The 20206-nt window shown below is 33.3% G+C and overlaps 1 long non-coding RNA gene across 2 annotated transcripts in view; it reads left to right on the top strand.

Annotated features, from left to right (window-relative positions):
• Window positions 1-20206, top strand: part of LOC140611669 (uncharacterized) — a 57343-nt gene that overhangs the window by 7381 nt on the left and 29756 nt on the right. The window contains exon 4 of one of the 2 annotated variants that reach the window (XR_012012782.1): window positions 3736-5291. The exons of the other annotated variant lie outside the window; for it this stretch is intronic. This is a non-coding gene — a long non-coding RNA (uncharacterized lncRNA). Of the gene's footprint in view, window positions 1-3735; window positions 5292-20206 lie in introns of those variants that run through there. 2 annotated transcript variants of the gene reach the window in all.

Genomic DNA, 20206 nt, shown 5'->3' with positions numbered 1-20206 from the left:
CAATTCCAAAATCAAAGCTAATTCAGTGGGTTTTCCTCTTCCTCTGAGACGAAATAGAAATGTGTTCTGATTGTCATGGGATCCTATAATAATATTTTCTTCACCTAGCTGTGAAAAATTATTTAGCATCGTGTTATCCACTGAATGCTGTTTCTCTCAAATGTCATATTTTATAGCCCTAATCCCCAGGGTAACTATATTTCAGGATGGGCTTTTAAGGAGGTAATTAAGGCCAAATGAGGTCATAGATACTGGTCTGTTTGGACTGGTGTTCTTATAAAAAGAGGAAGAGACACTGACAATCTATCTACACATGTATAAAGAAAAGATCATGTGAAGACATAAAGAGAAGGTGGTTATCTACAATCCAGAAAGAGAGGCCTCATCAGATACCAATCTTGACAGCATCTTGATCTTGGACTTTTACCTTCCAGAACTGTGAGATAATAAATTTATCTTGTTTGAGCCACCTAATTTGAGATATTCTGTTAAGACAACCCTAACCAACAAAAATAGGAAGTCATTTAGTTAATCAGGTACTTTAAATATTTGATTTGAGATGACTATTAAGTTGAGCTACCTTTTGAATGGATAAATATTCAATATACCCTTAGTTTTTGTCAAAATATCCCCAAATTATATATATATATATATATATATATATATATATATATATATATATGAATGTGTTTTCTCCATTGGACATGTAATAGGTTCCTTAAATTATCATATTCTTCTCATAAGTAATGGAAATTAAAGTACTGTGTTTCTTTTTAAATTTTGCTGATCTATAGTCCATAAGAGATGTTAATATATTAAAGAGTTTTTATCATGTAGCACAGTTCAAATACTGTGATTTTAAATACACTTATGCAGGAACAACTAATAACTAATAATTAAAAGAAATCACATGCAACTCTTAAAACAGTTTCTTAATTGCAACTCATTAAACTAAATTGCAGCATATTATCTCTATTATAATATCCAAAATAGAATTTTGTAATGGTCTTTCTGTCATTCTTCCATGCATTTTAATATTAATATATAATATCTGATATTAAAGTAACTTTTATAATCAGGTAGGCTTTATGTTATAAATCATACCATCTAAGTTGTTTTTATATCTCAGAAATTATTGGTAGCATAATAGTTGAATTTTCAGCCAATATTAATAGCTCATTCAAGGTTTTAAGAGCCAAAGGAGATAAATAGTTTTTATCATTTCCATAGGCTCTTTTAAATCAACTTTTATGTGTAATAATTTATGCTACAGTACTTTAATATGCTATATTGCTAAGAAAAGAAATGATTCTACTAAAAAATTACGAAATAAAAATGCCATACTAAAATGCATCCATATCTCCCATTACAAGTGAACTCTCAGGCATTTAAATGGAAATCACAAATATTCTGATATAACTCTATTTTGTGAGTTGTCTAGACTACTCTAAGTCTAGTAAACACATATTGAACTTACTATTTATCCTAAATACCAATAAAATTATGCAATGAATAGGGAAGTTGTAGATGCACATTTACATGTAGAAGCTATTATCTCTTACTGAGTTTATATGTGTTATGACTATGGAAAGCCAGTATTGACTGCTGAGAAAGTAATCAAGCAATGGAAAGAGGAGACTCCATCAAACAAAGAATGCAAATTTTGAATGAGTTTTTAATTGTCTTAGATAATTTAATAAGTGAGCACAGTGGCTCATGCATATAAAGGCAGTCTTTGCCCACACTTTCTATCTCTGCTTACAAGTTTTCTCGGGATAAAGATGATATTTTTTAGTTTGTTGAGGGTTGGATGTTTTATTGCAAATCTTAACATAACTGATATCATCCTTAGTGTTAATGTTTTTGTAAAACTCCAACTGCTCGTTATATCATGATATAATCATTTCATAATGTTTTATGATAACCTTTCAATTTTGTCTTTTACTTCTCCAAGGAAATAGGATTAATTTGATGTGAACTTTTTTCCCTTATAATCCTTCCCAACCCCACATATATCCAATTAATCCCTGATCTTTACCACAAAGATCATATTATGGAGACAAATGTTGTTTTGTCATTAACTTAACCTTCATCAATTCTTTGTATTCTGAGTTTTTGGTGTGTGCGTTTGTGTGTGTGTGTGTGTGCGTGTGTGTGCTAGAAAACCCAGTCAGATATCTATTTTTTAAAAAACAAACACATAAAAGTAAACTAAAAATGCTTTCCTTGCTTTGTCACTTTAATTAAATCTTTTGCTTTCCATTCACCTATAGCTGGTTACTCTCCAGAGAGAGCCAGTGCTCTCTCTTACCTTCCCTTACCATTTTCTTTTCCAACTACTACAGTGTCTTCCATGCCATCACATGTATGAAACTACTATGGGCAAATTTACCAAGTGGAAAATTCTGCCTTTATTTTATATTTATCTTGAGGCATTTGATATAGTTAATCATTTTCTCCTTGTTGAAACACAAAACTTCTAATATTTACATGATGTCTCTCTCTTACCTTCTGCCTCAGTTTACTCACCTTCTGCCAGTCCTTTTATTTTTATATTTTATTGCTTCTTTCTCTGCTGACTAAAGCAATGTTGTTCTCCAGAGTTCTAGCCTTAATTCTCTTGGCTTAACACTTTCTCTGAGAGATTCAATTAGTTCCAGCCCACAGCTTTAGCTTCTAATTATTGCCTGTCTACTCTCGTTACCCTTGACTAAGTCACCATCATCACACACCTGGAGTACTCAAATATTCTACTCCTCACTTGTCTTTCATATTGCACATTAATTCCTTCTCAGATTTCTATACACAATAGCCAGGAACGTTTTTTTAAAACTATAACTCAGATCAGAACAAACACTTGCTTGAAATACTCATGTAGATACTAAACATAGACTCCAGCCACTTCACCATGGTCCTCATCTGCTGTAGTGGATGTTATGGTGCTCTCTATGCCCCTCTTCAGGACTAGGTCCCTATTTTCTCAGCTGCTGTGAACATTGGCTCCTAAGGCCTACAGCTTAGCCTCTTCCAGAAATTGCCTTCATTCAGAGAGAGTCACTTCACTCAAGATTGTGTCCTTTCTGAATGAAACCCAAGTGCAAAGACAGGTGTATACAGACCTGGCTTTTTTGTACAGGCAAGCCATCCTAGCTTCATAGCTCCTCACAGAGCTCTTAACTCTATTGCAGTTCAACTTCTCACTGCACACTTCCTCTTCTTTTACTCCCCAACATGTGCTGTACCTTAGATCAACTCTCCGTGATTTCCTGCATTTCTAATATCTGTTTCATGGGAACCTGAACTAAGGTAACTGTTCCGAGATCACATTTCACACACAATTACATTTGCACTTGCTTCTTTCCAGAAGAACCTTCTATCATGATTTCAGTATCAGTTCCAGTGTAACCTCCAGAGAGATCCTCTTGGAGTAAACTATCCCTTCATTGTTGTTGAGTTGGGTCTTTGCTTTTTTTTTTTTTTTTTTTTCATATTGTACCACATTGAAAGTTTTCATTTTTTTTCTAAATGTGTATCACACAATCTGAATTTACCTTGTTTATTTATTTGTGTATTATTATTTTTCCTCCCAAATTGAATATAAGCTACTGGAGGGAAGAGAATCCATCTCTTTTGTTCATCACTGAATTTAATATAGGAAAAACATGTATTAGTTTGGGCTTCTATAACAATACAATGGGGTGGGTGGCTTAAATAACAAACATTTATTTCTTACAGTTCTGGAGCCTACACATCCAAGATCAAGGTGCTGACAGATCGGTGTCCTATGAGAGATTCTTTCTGGTTTGCAGATACCCATCTTTATAGTATCCTTGCATGGTGGGAATGGGGGAAAGAAGACTCTTTCCTGTGTCTTCTTATAAAGACACTAACCCTTCAGTAGGACTTCACACTCATTACTTAATTACTTTAGAAATGACCAACCCTCAAATACCATCACACTGAGGATTCGGGTTTCAAAATGTGAATTTTGGAGGGGCATAAACATTTAGTCCATAACAAGGTATATGATAGGTATTCAATAAATATGTATATTGATAGATAGATGATAGATAGATGGATGGATAGATAGATAGATGATAGATAGATAGATAGATAGATAGATAGATAGATAGATAGATGATAGATCTTGAAACCACAAAATCACTCCAAAATACCAGATATACATTTCAAAAAAAAAGTATCCGGAAGCTGTAGTTTAATGTCAAATTCATCATGTAGAAAACTGAACTAATACCAACACTTCCAATGAAAACCTTTAATTTCCTTAGTTACTGGGATTCTCATCTTTAGCTATTTCACAACTTGGTCAACCAAACCAAATTTTGTGTTATTGTTTCATATCCATTACTCAGTTTTGGTACTCTTTTTTTCTCTTCATCTCATTCTTACAAATTGGTGACTAAATGCTATAAAATCTGGCATCTCAATATCATTTGATTCATATCTATTGACCGAGTGTTAACTCTGACCTCATCTTCTCTCATCTGGACTATTAGAATAGCTATATAATAATTTTTACTCCTCGTATATATTTTCCCAAGTTATATGCTAATTATTTTTCCTAACTTGAATGATTTTACTATTAATAATAAAATATCTATACAAATAGGTTAAGTCTGATATATAGTGTTTAACATTTAGACCTCTATAGATTTTATCTGTCATCTCCTGCCTCTTTTATAGTTAGCAGGACTAATTCCCTGCATATGCACCTATTGTTCACTTTGCTTGGAATGCATTTCCTCCTGGAACATCTTAAGATCACATTAAAATATTGTTACTTTGGGAGACACTTCCTGATTTTTCCAGATTTAAAACTTTTTTCTCTGTGATTTAATAAGAATTTGATTAAATCCCTCAAGTTATTTTTTTGCAAGTCTGTATCTCTTTCAGAGACTTGTAGATAATTAAGGTAAAGGTTTTGTCTTATTCATCTTTGTTTTGCTAGTGCCAAGTACTGCGCTTGGCACTTCTATTACATTCATAAAACATTGAGAGAATGAATGAATGTTTGATAAATTAATGTTGATGAATGTGTCAGTGTCAGAGAGAAGAATGTGAGAGAAGAACTTGATAAGATGCATTTTATTATCAAGAGGTTGTAAAAATAATCTTGGGCAATACAGAAAATAATTTATGATCAAATAAAAATACTGTAGTTATTTGGGTTATAGGAAGAGTGAAAAGATTAGTAGTGCTTGATTTAAACTTCAACAGGTATTTACCAATATACGAATGGTATTTAGAGCTTTATTTATAAAGGTCATTAAAGTCAGCATTTCCAGAAAACTAACAATGAAAAAGAAACTAGATATCCCAAATAAACAAAAATAAAAAAGTATATAATATATGTACTAGGACTATACATTATGATATTAAATGTCATACGTTTTTATATGGTTTTTCATTTCAGGAAAGCCAGATATTTTCTTTTTTTTCTTTTTTTCTTTTTTAAGATATTTTCTTTATGATCTTTGTTTCAAATAATGTCAGAATGGGTCATAATTAATTAACGTCTCAAAAGCTATTTTCCATATAAATACTAGATTGTTCCCAATTTTTTGCCTTCTGTTTAAGTGAGAAGGAACCGTTATCCTGATACTTCTCCCATGCTTTAATATCTCTATATTACTATATGTCATTTCATGTTTAATGTGATAAAAACACATTTAAAGTAGATTAAACAGTTGAGAAAACATATGGAAAATAATATTGTTGAATATTTACGTAGTTTATTGGTAGAAAAGAACATTACAGGCACAATGAATAAAACATAAGGAAAGATTAATTAATTTACTCTTTAAAAGTTTTCATAAAAACACACATAAAATTAAAATGATATGTATGTATATATTTTTAAAAAGTGAATTAGTGCATAAACAACTTTCAAATCATAAAATAATAATCTTAGTGTTAAGTGGAAGGTATCAAAACCAAAATCTTAGAATCAGGTATTAATGGCTTCAAATATATTGGTTCACTACCTATTTAACTGTATAACCTTAACATTGCATCACTTCTCTTAGGTTCAGTTTTATCTTTGGTCAATGGGGGACAGTAATAGCATGTAATGTAAAAATAAAAGATATTAATACAGTATGATGCTTAACATGATGCCTACTTCAAGATTAGAATATTTATTAAAATTATTATTATTCCTGGACAATATATAGGAGAAATCCACCTTTAAGAACACAGCTCTGCTGGATTGCATTTTGGCAATTTGTACTAAGTAGTAAGAAGTGAATACTTTGTCCAAGCAATTCTATCTGAAGTAATTATTTAAATTATGGTCACTATAAATAAATAAATACAATTCGTGAACTTCCCAGTTTATACATAAATCCTATACTTTGACCTTATTCATGGCTAAAGCAAATAGTATTTGTGTATGAACAGCTTAGATGTTATGGAATTTTATTTTTTCACAACCACACTAAATAATGATGCCTTAACATATGTTAACTATGTTTTTAGGCCAGGAATTCATGATTCAGAACTATCTGATGTCAACCAAAAAAATAGTTGATGAATGAAAGAATATAATTTCTCTGAAAATTCAGTGGCACCACCTCTGAAAGAAAATGATTTACTGTTTGTCATTTTTAAGGTATAATGATACAGTTTACCCCTCTTTACCATGTCTCAAAGGAATTGTCACAAACATAGTATTGCAGGTGATACAGAATCATTTATATCTTTTGAAATATAACTGCTCTGAAGATCCAAATTGCAATAAGGACAACATAATAGAGAGCAACAGGTTTGGAAATAGAAATAGAGAGAAAGCGAAGTATAGTATGGCTGTATAAATGGACTGGAAAGTTCAAGAAATTGGAACAATTAAAAAAAAGAAAGGGGATCCCTGGGTTACTCAGCGGTTCGGTACCTGCCTTCAGCCCAGGGTGCGATCCTGGAGTCCCAGGATTGAGTACCACATCAGGCTACCTGCATGGGGCCTGCTTCTCCCTCTGCCTGTGTCTCTGCCTCTCTCTCTCTCTCTCTCTGTGTGTCTCTCATGAATAAATAAATAAAATCTTAAAAAAAAATAAGCAACGCAGAAACAGGTGAATAAACATATGTCAAAGTTGCACATTATTAAATGATATTTCTTAAATCTAAACATGAATGAAGACATCCAGGTTATTTATATCTTCTTTACTGCATATAAATCTGATTTCATTCTTTTAAAGTCATAGCCATACAAATAGCATTTGTTTCCACCTTCTAACTTGCAGAGACTTAGACTTACTTTGTAGACCCCTTGAGGAAAGAGAAGATGACCTAAAGGGGTGTAGGTATGATGCAATATTCTGGTATTTATAACCAGAGTTCAATATCATGCTTCAAAATTGAAGATCTGTTCAACCAGATCTGGTAATGTTGACCTCTCTGCCCATGCACACTCCCTATTTAAGTAAGAGAATTGAAAAAAAAAAAAAAAAAAAAGGCAATCCAACTACAAAAAGCAATTTAAGACATCAGTTTCTAGCTTTCACCTAATGATTGAGAAGTTTGGGTTCATAAGACTTTCTTTACTGTGTGTGAGTGTGTGTGTGTGTCTATGTGTAGGTATGAAATGGTTTTAATTTTAACCTGAAGGATATTTTGTAAATCTCAAACTTAGAAGGATATTTTGTAAATCTCATGGAATTCAATGAAATATAATAGGTTATAAATTCTCATATACACATACATTTTATATGAAGAAGTTATTTTTTAATTATCAATTATTTAATCTCATTTATATGTAATTATTATTTTAGGCCAGATTTTAAAATCCTAAGAGTTCCTTGTTGCAAAGTATCTTGATTGTTGCTATTGATTCAGATCATCCAGAGAGAGTCTACTTATTTTAGTCAATATTCCATCCATTATTGTCTCTTCAAGTTTTTTTTTTAATTTCTCATCAATAGATAGCAGGATCTTGTTGAATAGAAAATAGCTAAAGTAGAACAAAGCATGCATTTTCTGGTATAAATACAGTAAAATAATGTACATGTAAAGCATCTCTCTCGTCATCATCATCAAAGTTAGGTTTGTCTTACAAAATATATCAATTACCAGATGGAAAGCCCTTTTAAAAGAGGTGTATTATTATTATATAACAGGTATTATTTTCAGATTCATTTAGCATATAATGGATAAAGTAGAATAGTTAACCTACCTTAAATTTTATAGTTTGGATTTCAAATTTTTACTCTACCTACCATATATATTACTTGAGGGTGTGTACTGGACTAGAACTCATATCTTTTGATGCCTAGTTCAAGGATCTTAAGCAAACACTGTTTTCTACATTTTAAAATTTTTCCTTTTCTTCAAATTTTGATGGTTATGATGATGGATGGTGATTTAAAATGACAAAGGGTTAAGATATTGGCAAAAATGGTAATATACTGTACAAGAATAAAGATAATGAGCATAATAGATGACTAAACTAAATTGAAAACACAGATGGAAATTAACAAAGCACAAATAAGTTAGGCTAGGAGAAGCATGAATAATATATCTTTAGATGTATTAGAATAGTTTTCCTGTCCTAGTAATTGAAAAGTGCACAAAAAGAAGAGTTTTAAATTTAAAAAAAAAAATTGTCACTATATCACATGTGCAGTTAATTTCTAGTTTTTATTCAGGTAAATGAGGGATTAATAGTTAGCTACAATTAGAAAATAATATTGATTACATGTTTAGTGATTAGTATGTAGTTGAAATATGAACATTCAATTATTTTGTTTAGAGAGTCCCAACATCACATTTCCCTTTTTTATAGATTTGTTTAAATTTTCTAATTATTATCTTCATCTATATAGAGATCAAAGTCAGTGGGAGGGGGACTTTGTACAATATAATTTCAAGTATAAAAGGAAGGGATACCTTTTAAAATCACTTCAACAGAAGTAATTTGTATCCTCAGGTCTGGACTGTGGCAGTATTGCTCATGCTAGATTGAATAACTTGCCTTTCACTTTTTATCTGTGTCTATAATTTGATTATCATTAAATGAACCAGAAAATAAATTTGCTTCAACAATGAAAACCCACAGGCTATATATCAGTCTTTTAACAAGATTTATTTTTTAATAGATAGAAATACAGTAAGAAAAAAGTACCCAATAAAAGACAAAATAAAAATTCTTATTACATAGCTTAAAGCCACAGACTGAAAATTGGAGAAAAAATACATTAAGGACTAGTGCCTAAAATATATGAAAAGTTTTATAACAATGTATTAGTATACACCTGGCCAAACCTGGAAAAGACTTTGGAAAAAAATTTGGAATCTTCATAGTGCAGCAAAATCAGTGGACTCAGCTCCACCACTCTCTATGTTCAATGTCTTTAGAGGGACATGAGGGAAGGAATCCTTTTTCTGGCAATAAGCAGCACAACTGCCTTAACTGTCACTTGGGTCCTCCTGTAATTCAAGTATTGGCAGATTCTGCTTTTTTTTAGACACAGTGTTTTGTTTCCAAGTCACACTTGCTTTTATCTTATGCTACTTTTGCCTGTTCTCTTTGCTCATTTCTATAGCATTTTGTCTTCCCCTTTTGCAGTCATTGTTCCTAACATAACCACATTATGCACTTGCAGCATATACTGGGACTTTGTGGGGAATTGAGAAAAAAAAAAGTTTCTCCTCTGTTGTGATCACTGTACAGAAAGAGAATGGACCCATACTTAAAATTCGGTTTAAATGTTCAGACTGATGACACACATATGCACCAAGAAAGAATGAGTATACTTATTATAATCCATATAACTGTAAATATGGTAGTGTCCAAACAAGACTGAAAATGTGTTGAGAAAGTCAGAGAATGAGGCTGACTTGGGAGTTTTACAATGATTAGGATATGGGACCGAATGAGGGTTGCCTGTGGACACAAGGTCATGTTGTGTGACCTCCTCACCGAAGGAGAAGCACCCAGGATTTCTTATCAGTTTCCTACATGTGGGATGGGAGGGAAAAGGAGATGGATGTGGTTGAAAGTTGTCACCATTACAGCATCAAAAAATTGACACCCTTTACTACATCCTGTGAAGGAATACATTTAAAAACAATGTCCCTTCTAGGAAAGCTTATTATAGAAAAGCATGCCTTCCTCCAGAACAGTGTGGCTTCATAGGATGCACAACTTGGGTAGTAGTGCTAGTTGGATTTTCAACACTAATTCCCACCACCTTTGTCAATGACTTTGGATAGGTTATGACCTGAATGCCCATTCATAGAATGCATGGAAGGAATGTTGACAGAGCATGGAATTTTTCTTTTTTTAAGATTATTTATTATTTATTCATGAGAGACACAGAATGAAAGAGAGACAGAGACAGAGAGAGAGAGACAGAGACAGGCAGAGGGAGAAACAGGCTCCATGCAGGGAGCCCAACATGGGACTCTATCCTGAGTCTCTAGGATCAGGCCCTGGACTGAAGGCAGTGCTAAATCCCGGCTGCCCCAGAGCATGGCTTTTAAGGAGAGGAAGGATGAGGGCCCCATGGGATGATTAATAAGATTAGAGACAATTCCATAAAATTGGTAGTAATATATTAGAACACACAGTATGGTCAATGAACAGTAAATGGTTCTTTATTTTGCTGCATATTAATAAGAGAACATTCAGGAGATGCTTTCAGGGAGAGTTCTGGGATTCAGATTCAAAGACATCTGTGCAAAATATCCTTGGGAAGCAAGAAGATGGTGGCAGACTAGGAGAACTCTAGACTCACCTCATCCCACAAACACAGCTCGATAATGATCAAATCATACTAAATAGCCCAGAAAATGACCAGAAGACTGAGAGAACAAATTCCACATGTAAAGGAGAGAAGAAGCCATATCAAAGAAGGTAGTAAGTACAGAGACGTTGTTTAGACAATAAACAGATCACAGCTGCTGCAGAAGGGAGAGAGGAATGAGAAAGATGGGAGAGAGGAGCACACGGGAATGCACAAAGATAATATTTCCCCAAAGCCAATGGCTTGAAAAACAAGGAGGGGGGGGTGAGTTTTGTGAGTTCTTGGAACTGCTGGGGTTTAGTGTCTGGAGTATTAGATGTCAGCACACTTGGCTGGGATAGAGCTTAGAGGGACTGAACTGCTCCTGGAGAGAAGACAGGCAAGTAACACATGGGCAGACAGCAACAGCATGGAAACAGCAGTTTTGAAGAGTGTCTGGGAAATGCAGTGAAGAGATTATTTTCTCTTCTTGGGGGCACATCTCTGAAAGGCAGCATCGAAGGAGAAACAAAGAAGCTGGGAACAAAGAAGCTGGTCAGTGCCATTTCCCTCCCCCACCTCTCAACATAAGTACAGAGCCACCTGTGGGAAACAGCTCAGTGCCAACACTGGCTGACTAACTTGTGTACACTAAACTCCACCCCTCTATGCTCTGGTGGAACTGCCCTTCTCAGTTAACCCAGCCTCTAACCTGGAACAATGGGCCTCTCCCTGAGAAGATGAGTACAAACCCCTGCTCGCATCATGTCTCTTGACTACAGAGTTTTGCAGTGCCTCTGTTCTGGTGGAGGTGGTGACAGATCTCATTTCACAAGCAGATGAGACCACACCTAGTTAAAACTCATCACATTCAGGCCAGAGACCAAACACTGCCTGAGCCTATAAGGAGAACCTCTGCAGACGACTAACCTAAAGGATAGAGCAACCAAAGCACAATACAGAGCATATGCAGCATACACTGGAGACACTACCTGAAAGCACCAGGCCCTAGGCACAATATGACCTCTGCTTTATAAGGCCATTACTTTCAGGTGGACACGGAGACATACTGGCTTTTCAAACACAGAGAAGAAGGCAGAGACTTAGAAAAAAAGGCACAAAAATTTATCCCAAATGAAAGACCAAAGTAAAGCCACAGCCAGAGATCTAACTGAAACAGATATAAGTAACATGCTTAGTGGATAATTTAAAGCAATGTTCATAAAGATACTCACTGGACTTGAGAAAAGAATGGAAAGAATCAGTGAACTTTACCACAGAGATAAAAGAGTTAAAAAAAATCAGAAATGAAAAATACAATAACTAAGATTCAAAATAGACTGGATGCAATCAATACAAGACTGGAAGAAGCAGAGGAATGAATAAGTGATATAGATGATAAAATGGAAAATAATGAAGCTGAACAAAAGAGAGAAAGAATTGTGAGTCTTGAGAATGGACTTAGGGAGCTCAGTGACTCCATCAAATGTAATAGCATTCATATCACAGGAGTCCCAGAAGAAGAGGAGAAAGAAAATGAGGCAGAAAATATATTTGTGGAAATAATAGCTGAAAACTGCTTTAATCTGAGAAAGGAAATAGACATCCAAATTTAAGAGGCATAGAAAACCCCCATCAAAATCAACAAAAGTAGGCCAACACCAAGACATATTGTAATTAAATTTGAAAAATATAGTGTAAAGAAAACATCCTAAAAGGAGCAAGACAAAAGAAGTCCCTAACTCACAAGGGAAGACGTGTAAGGCTAGCTGGAGATCTCTCAACAGAAATTTAGCAAGCTAGAAGAAAGTGGCATAATATATTCAACATGCTGAATGTGAAAAGTTAGTCTATCCAAGAAGTATTCTAGCCAAGAATACTCTATCCAGCAGGGCTATCCTTCAGAATAGGAGAGATAAAGCGTTTCCTAGGCAAACACTAAAGGAGTTCATTACCACTAAACAACCTCAAAAAAAAAAAAAAAAATACTCTTTTAAAGAGGACTCTGAGTGCAAAGGAGAAACCAAAGGTTATAGTTAAAGGCAGGAACACGAAAGTAGTAAAATTGAATATTTCTGTAAAAATCAGTCAAGGAAATCACACATATAAAAGGTATGAAATATGATAACATATACCTAAAATGTGGGGAGGAAAGAAGAAAAGAATGGGCTCAACCTTGAATGTCCATCAACTTAATATAGACTGCTATTTGCATGATTACCATGTATTAAAAACCACTAATAAATATGCGAAGAATAAAAAGCAACAAATTTAAATACATCACTAAAAAATCAGCAAATCATGAAAGATAAGAAAGGATTAGAAAAAAACCTCCAGAAACAACCACAAAATAAGTAATAAAATAGCAATAATTATCTATCAATAGTTACTTTGAATTTACATTCAAATGGACTAAGTGCTCCAATCAAAAGACATAGGGTATCATGCGGCACTTGGGTGGCTCAGTCAGTTAAGCATCTGACTCTTGGTTTCAGATTGGGTATGATCTCAGGGTGGTGATATTAAGCCCCAAGTCAGGTTCTGCACTCATGAAATTCTGCTTGAAATTCTCTCTATCCCTCCATCTCTTCTCTCCCCCATCAAAATAAATAAATAATATCTTTTAAAAAAGACATAGGGTGTCAGAATGAATAAAAAACCAGGCCCATCTATATGCTCTATAAGAGACACAATTTATTTCTTTTTCTTTATTTAAATTCAATTAATTAACATATGGAGTATTATTAGTTTCAGAGGTAGAGTTCAGTGATTCTTCAGTCTCATGTAATTCCCAGTGCTCATTACATCATGTGCCCCCAACCCCATCCCTCCAGCAACCCTCAGTTTGTTTCCTATGATTAAGAGTCTCTTATTGTTTGTCCCTCTATACAACTTCGTATTTTTATTTTTTCTTCCTTTCCCTATGCTCCTCTGTTTTGTTTCTTAACTTCCACATATGAGGTGAAATCATATGATAATTGTCTTTCACAGAGACTAATTTTAGACCTAAAATCACCTGTAAATTGAAAATGAGGGGTTGGAGAAACATTTGTCATGCAAATGGATGTTTCAAAGAAAGACAAAATAGCAATACATATATCTGACAAACTACTTTAAAACATAATCTATAACAAGAGACAAAGAAGGGCTCTATGTAATGAAAAAGGGGAGAATCCAACAAGAAAATATAACAATTGTAAATATATATACACTCGACATGGGGGCACCCACATATATAAAACAATAACAAACACAAAGGAACTCATTGATAACAATACAGAAAATCACCAAGGAAACAATGGCTTTGAATGACACACTAGACCAGATGGACTTAACAAATATGTTCAGAACATTCCATCCTAAAGCAGCAGAATGCACATTCTTTTCAAATGCACATGGAACATTTTCCAGATTAGATCACATATTAGGTCACAAAACAGCCTTCAACAAATACACAAAAATTGAATTCATACCATGAACCTTTTTGACCACAACACTATGAAACTAATCAGTCACAAGAAAAAATAAAAACCACAAGTACATGGAGGTTAAACATGTTACTAAAAAAAAATTAAAAAAATAAAATACATGAAAAGAAATGAAAATGAAAACATGAAAGTCCAGAATGTTTGGGATGCAGCAAAAGTGGTCATAAGAGAGAAGTATATAGCAATACAAGCCTACTTCAAGATACAAGAAAAATCTCAAATAAGCAACCTAACTTTACACCTAAAGGAGCTAGAGAGAGAACAACAAATTAAGCTTAAAGCCAGCAGAAAGAAGAAAATAATAAAGATTTGAGCAGAAATAAATAATACAGAAAATAAAATTTAAAGAAACAGTAATAGAAGAGCTCAATGAAACCAGGAGGTAGGTCTTTGAAAAAAAATAATGAAATTGATAATCTCCTAGCCAGACTGATGAAAAAAAATAGAAAGGACAAAAAAAGTTATAAATGAGAGAGAAGAAATAATAACCAATGCCACAAAAATACAATTTTAGGAGAATATTATGAAAAATTATATGGCAACAAATTGGACAACTAGTATAAATTCCTAGAAACATATAATTTACCCAACTGAATTAGGAAGAAATATAAAAGTTGAACAGATTAATATCCAGCAAAGAAATTAAATTCATGATCAAAATCAAAAACAAAAATACCCCCAATGCTCCCTCCAAAAGTCCAGGATCAGATGGCTTCCCAGGAAAATTCTACCAAACATTTAAAGAAGAGTTAATATCTATTCAGAATATTCCAAAAAATAGAAAAGGAAGGAAAACTTCCAAACTCATTCTATGAGGCTAACATCACCCTGATATCAAAACCAGATAAAGACACTACTAAGAAAGAGAACTACAGCCCTGGTTAACATGGATGCAAAAATTCTTGACAGAATATTAGGGAAGCAAAGTCCAATCATATATTAAAAAAAAAGAAATCATTTGACATGATTATCTGGGATTTATACTTGGGCTGCAACAGTTATTAAATATTTACAATATAATCAATGTACATATGATAAGTAAGATAAAAGTAAGATAAATAAGAACCATATGATCCTTTAAATAGATGCAGGAAAAAAAAGACATTTGACAAAGTACAACATCCATTCATGGTAAAAACCATCGATGAAGTAGATTTATAGGGAACTTCTCTCAACACAAGGCAGTATCTGTAAAACTCACAGCTAATATCATCCTTAATAGGGAAAGAACAAGAGCTTTTCCTTTACATTTAGGAACAAGATAGGGATATTGACTTTTACCACTTTTTATTCAACGTGGTACTAGAAGTCTTAGCCTTAGCAATCAGACAACAACAAAAAGAAATAGAAGACATCCAAATTAGCAAGGAAGAAGTCAAACTTTCATTGTTTGCAGATGACATGATACTGTATATAGAAAACCCAGAAGACTCCACCAAAAAAAATAAAAAATAAATAAATAAATAAATAAATAAATAAATAAATAAATAAATAAAACTGCTAGTGGTGATAAATGAATTCAGTAACATTACAGGATACAAAATCAAGGTACAGAAATGTATTGCATTTCTATATTCCAATAACAAAGCAGCAGAAACGGAAATCAAGGAATCAATCACATTTACTGTTACACCAAAAACAATAAGATACCTAGGTATAAACCCAACCAAAGAGGTGAAAAACTTGTACTCTGAAAACACTGATGAAAGAAATTGAAGATGACACAAAGAAATGGAAAAACATTCCATGTCAATGGATTGAAAGAACAAATATTGTCAAAATGCGTATATTACCCAGAGCAATCTACACATTTAATGCAATCCATATCAAAGTACCATTAGCATTCTTCACAGAGCCAGAACAAATAATTCTGAAATTTGTACTGAACCACAAAAGACCCCGAAGAACGAAACAGCCTCAAAAAAAGAAGAACAAAGCTGGAGACATCACAATTCTGGACTTCAAGTTATATTACAAGGCTTTAGTGATGAAAAGAGTATAATACTGGCACAAAAATAGACACAAAGATCAATAGAACCAAAAAGTAAACACAGAAATGAAGCCACAATTATATGGTCAATGACTCTTCAACAAAGCAGGAAAGAATATATCCAATGGAGAAAAGACAAGTCCCTTCTAAAAATGGTGCTGGGAAAACTAGACAGCAACCTACAAAAGAATGAAACTGGACCACTTTATTACACTGTACACCAAAATAAATTCAAAATGGATGAAAGACCGAAATGTGAGACAAGAAACCTTCAAAATCCTAGAGGAGAACACAGACAGTAACCTCTTTGACATTGATCATAGCAACTTTTTTCCTGAGGCAAGGGAAAGAAAAGCAAAACTAAACTATTAGAACTACATCAAAAGAAAAAGCTTTTGCATGGTCAAGGAAACATCAACAAAACTAAAGACAGCCTATGGAATGGGAGAAGATATTTGCAGATGACATGTCTAATAAAGGATTAGTGTCCAAAATATATGAAGAACTTTAAAACTCAACATCCAAAAAACCCACAAATAATCCAATTAAGAATGAGCAGAAGACACGAAGAGATATTTCTCCAAAGAAGATATCCAGATGGCCAATAGACTCATGAAAAGATGCTCATCTATGCTGATCATCAGGGAAATGTAAATCAAAACTACAATGAGATACCACCTCACACCTAGCTGAAATCAACAACACAAGAAACAAAGATGGTGTCAGGGATGTGGAGAAAAAGGAACCCTCATGCACTTTCAATGGGAATGCAAAATAGTGTAGTCACTGTAGAGGTTCCTCAAAAATTTTAAAATAGAATTACTTTATGATCTAGCAATCAAACTACTGGATATTTACCCAAAGAATACAAAAACACTAGTTCAAGGGGATACATACACTTCTCTGTTTATAGCAACATTCTTTACAATAGCCAAGATATGGAAGCAGCTCAAGTGTCCATTGAGAAAAGAATGGATACACAGGAGATAGTAGATATAGACAATGGAATGTTATTCAGCCACAAAAAGAATGAAATCTTTCTAACAGCAATGACATGGATGTACCTAGAGAGTATAATGCTAAGCAAAATAAGTCAGAGAAAGACAAATACCATATTGATGTGGAATTTAAGAAACAAACAAAAAAGGGAAGAAATAAGAGAAAGACAAATCAAGAAACAGTTTCCTAAGTATAGAGAACAAACTGATGGTTACCAGAGGGACGGGGGATATGGGAATGAGTGAAGTAGGTGAAGAGGATTAAGGAGTATACTTGTCATGATGAGCACGGGGTATTGTATGGTAGTGTTGATTGGCTATATTGTACACTTTTAACTAATATGACATTTTATGTTAAGTAATTGATATTAAAATAAGCACTTAAAATATAAAAAAATAAGATAACAAAAAATCCCATAAAACAAAACAAAACAAAACAAAACAAAACAAAACAAAAACAAGAAATAGGGCTATCTATCTTCACAGCAGGTATGCTTTTTAATTTTACCTGAGTCACTTGTGAATATATATATCAGCTCAGAGGTTCATTATTAGAGTAAGCATTTAAAAAAATATTTGGCATCTCTGTATCATCTGAAAAGCTTAAATACATAAATGCGTGTGAACATGTATAAATATATATGTATATATATATATTTGATTACATAAACTTTAAATAAAAAATAGAGGAAAGTTCATTTATAGCTCCGTTCCCAACTTTTTTTTCAATTTCATACTTTACTAGATTCCATATAGCCCTACATCTTTGTAATATAAGAGTAGTTTGTATTTGGAAACACGTTGAAACTTTCGATACTTGACTTTTAAGTAAAAAAACAGAAGTAGTTTTCTTCATTGTGCCATAAACTTGGCGTTTTCAAACTATACACATAAAAGTATTTCCATAATCATCATATAAACAACTTTAGATCTGTGTTCTGAAACAACATATCTTTGGTTAATTTCTATAATATGCACTTTCATGCATTTTTTCTTTTACTAAAAATAAAGAGTGGCTTGAAAATATTTAGTGATGATAGAATAAAATTATCCAGTTATATAACAAGTTATTGAAATATTTTTCTATTGGTCATTTCTTTTCTTCAGTGCTATTTTTTAGTACTTTTGATTTCTTTGTTTATTTGCAGAATTAAAAAAATGTTTAAAGCCCTAGAAAATATGTAAAGCATTGAAAGTCACCATAATATAATTTTCCTGTACTCTAGGCCAAGCCCCTGACAAAAAACATTTTACATATTTTTTGGTAAGAATGTGCAGGTCTAGGCAATCACAGAGAAATGGGGAAAACAGGAATCTTGGAGGCATACTAACACAGATATAGAACCCAGGAGTGAAGCTTGGAGGCCAGACTTCCTATACAACCTCTACTACTTACTACACATGGAAATTTGGAAGAATCGGTTAAATTTTATGTTGTGCTTTCCTTATCTGTTAAATGGCATAATAATAAATGTGACTTGCCTAGCAAAGGGAATCATTATGAGAATAAAACTGTATGTTTATATGTCCTAGTTATGTTCCAGTGTTTGGTTAATTAGGAATAATGTAAGCATTGTATTATACATTTATTGCTAATTTTAGATAAAATGAAACTATCTTTATGAACTTCTCTTTCACTATTTATATAGTCAATCTCCATGTTACTCCAATTCAATGTAGACAGTGATCATACTCAACCCAATGTAAATACGGAACATACTTAACCAAAATTTATTTTTTTTTATTTTATTATTTTTTTTTAATTTTTATTTATTTATGATAGTCACACAGAGAGAGAGAGAGGCAGAGACACAGGCAGAGGGAGAAGCAGGCTCCATGCACCGGGAGCCCGATGTGGGATTCGATCCCGGGTCTCCAGGATCGCGCCCTGGGCCAAAGGCAGGCGCCAAACCGCTGCGCCACCCAGGGATCCCTTAACCAAAATTTAAACTGTAAAGTGTACACTATTCAGACAAGTTGATGAAATTCATATGTGGGAGCATACAAACAGTTCTATTTTGCTCTTTGGTGGTATGGTAAACATTTTTAGGAAGAATTTTCTCTTTCTGGCTTTTTATGTATGCATCTTAAATATTTGGAACAAACTATTTATGCTCTAAAAACAAGATGTTTTAGCTCTTAGATTTGGCCTGTATTCTGCACTCTATGCTTAACTATCCCTGCAACTCTACCAATTGATTACAGCAGTATTCCAAACTTCACAAAATAAAGAATTTAGACTAGAAGACTGGCTGTGTAATGCACTTCAATTATATTCTCTCTCAATGACTTCAACTCTCTTTCCATTATTTAATTAAATCCTATGCTGCAGTGCTATTACAGAAGAAGAGACCTTACTAGAGTATGTGAATTCTTCTTCATTTCCTACCTTTTGGGACACATTATTCATCTCAAGATTTCAATAAAATAAGAACCTCAATGTAGTATGACAAGGAATGAAGCTGCTCAGGTAAAGCAAAGTCAGCAGTCAGCATCTGTTGTGCTAAACTGCCAGAACTGTTATCCTGCCTAGAAGGTATTACAATCATAAAACAAAATAATTTATTTTCAATTCTTACATTAAGGACAGAGAAAAATAGCTAACATTTCCATATAAAGGGTGGAGATGATCTGATCCAACTCTAAGAATATACATTTTTCTATCTTTCTGAAATATTTCCGTACCCTAGAATCTTTTTCCTTCTTTGTGCCTCCTTTTCTATACAAAAAAAATTCATATTTACATGCAGGATTACTGTATGACCTTCCCTATGAAATCATATTTTTTTGGCTAAGCCTGATAATAATATCCACATTTTTAAGATCATATCTCTGTAGATATGAATTCAATGTCATAAATATATTTAATCCTTAATTATTCTTCATGAGAGAGATTCACTAATTTAGTCTTTCCAATTTCTTAGGCATTATTTACGAAGTCTCTCTCATTTCTCTACTCTTAGCTCTGGTGGTAGTTAACTCAGTAACACT

This window comes from Canis lupus, chromosome 20 (genome assembly GCF_048164855.1).
Source record: "Canis lupus baileyi chromosome 20, mCanLup2.hap1, whole genome shotgun sequence".
NCBI lineage: Eukaryota > Metazoa > Chordata > Mammalia > Carnivora > Canidae > Canis > Canis lupus.
Note: the sequence above shows the minus strand (reverse complement) of the source record. Positions and strands in the feature narration are given on the sequence as shown.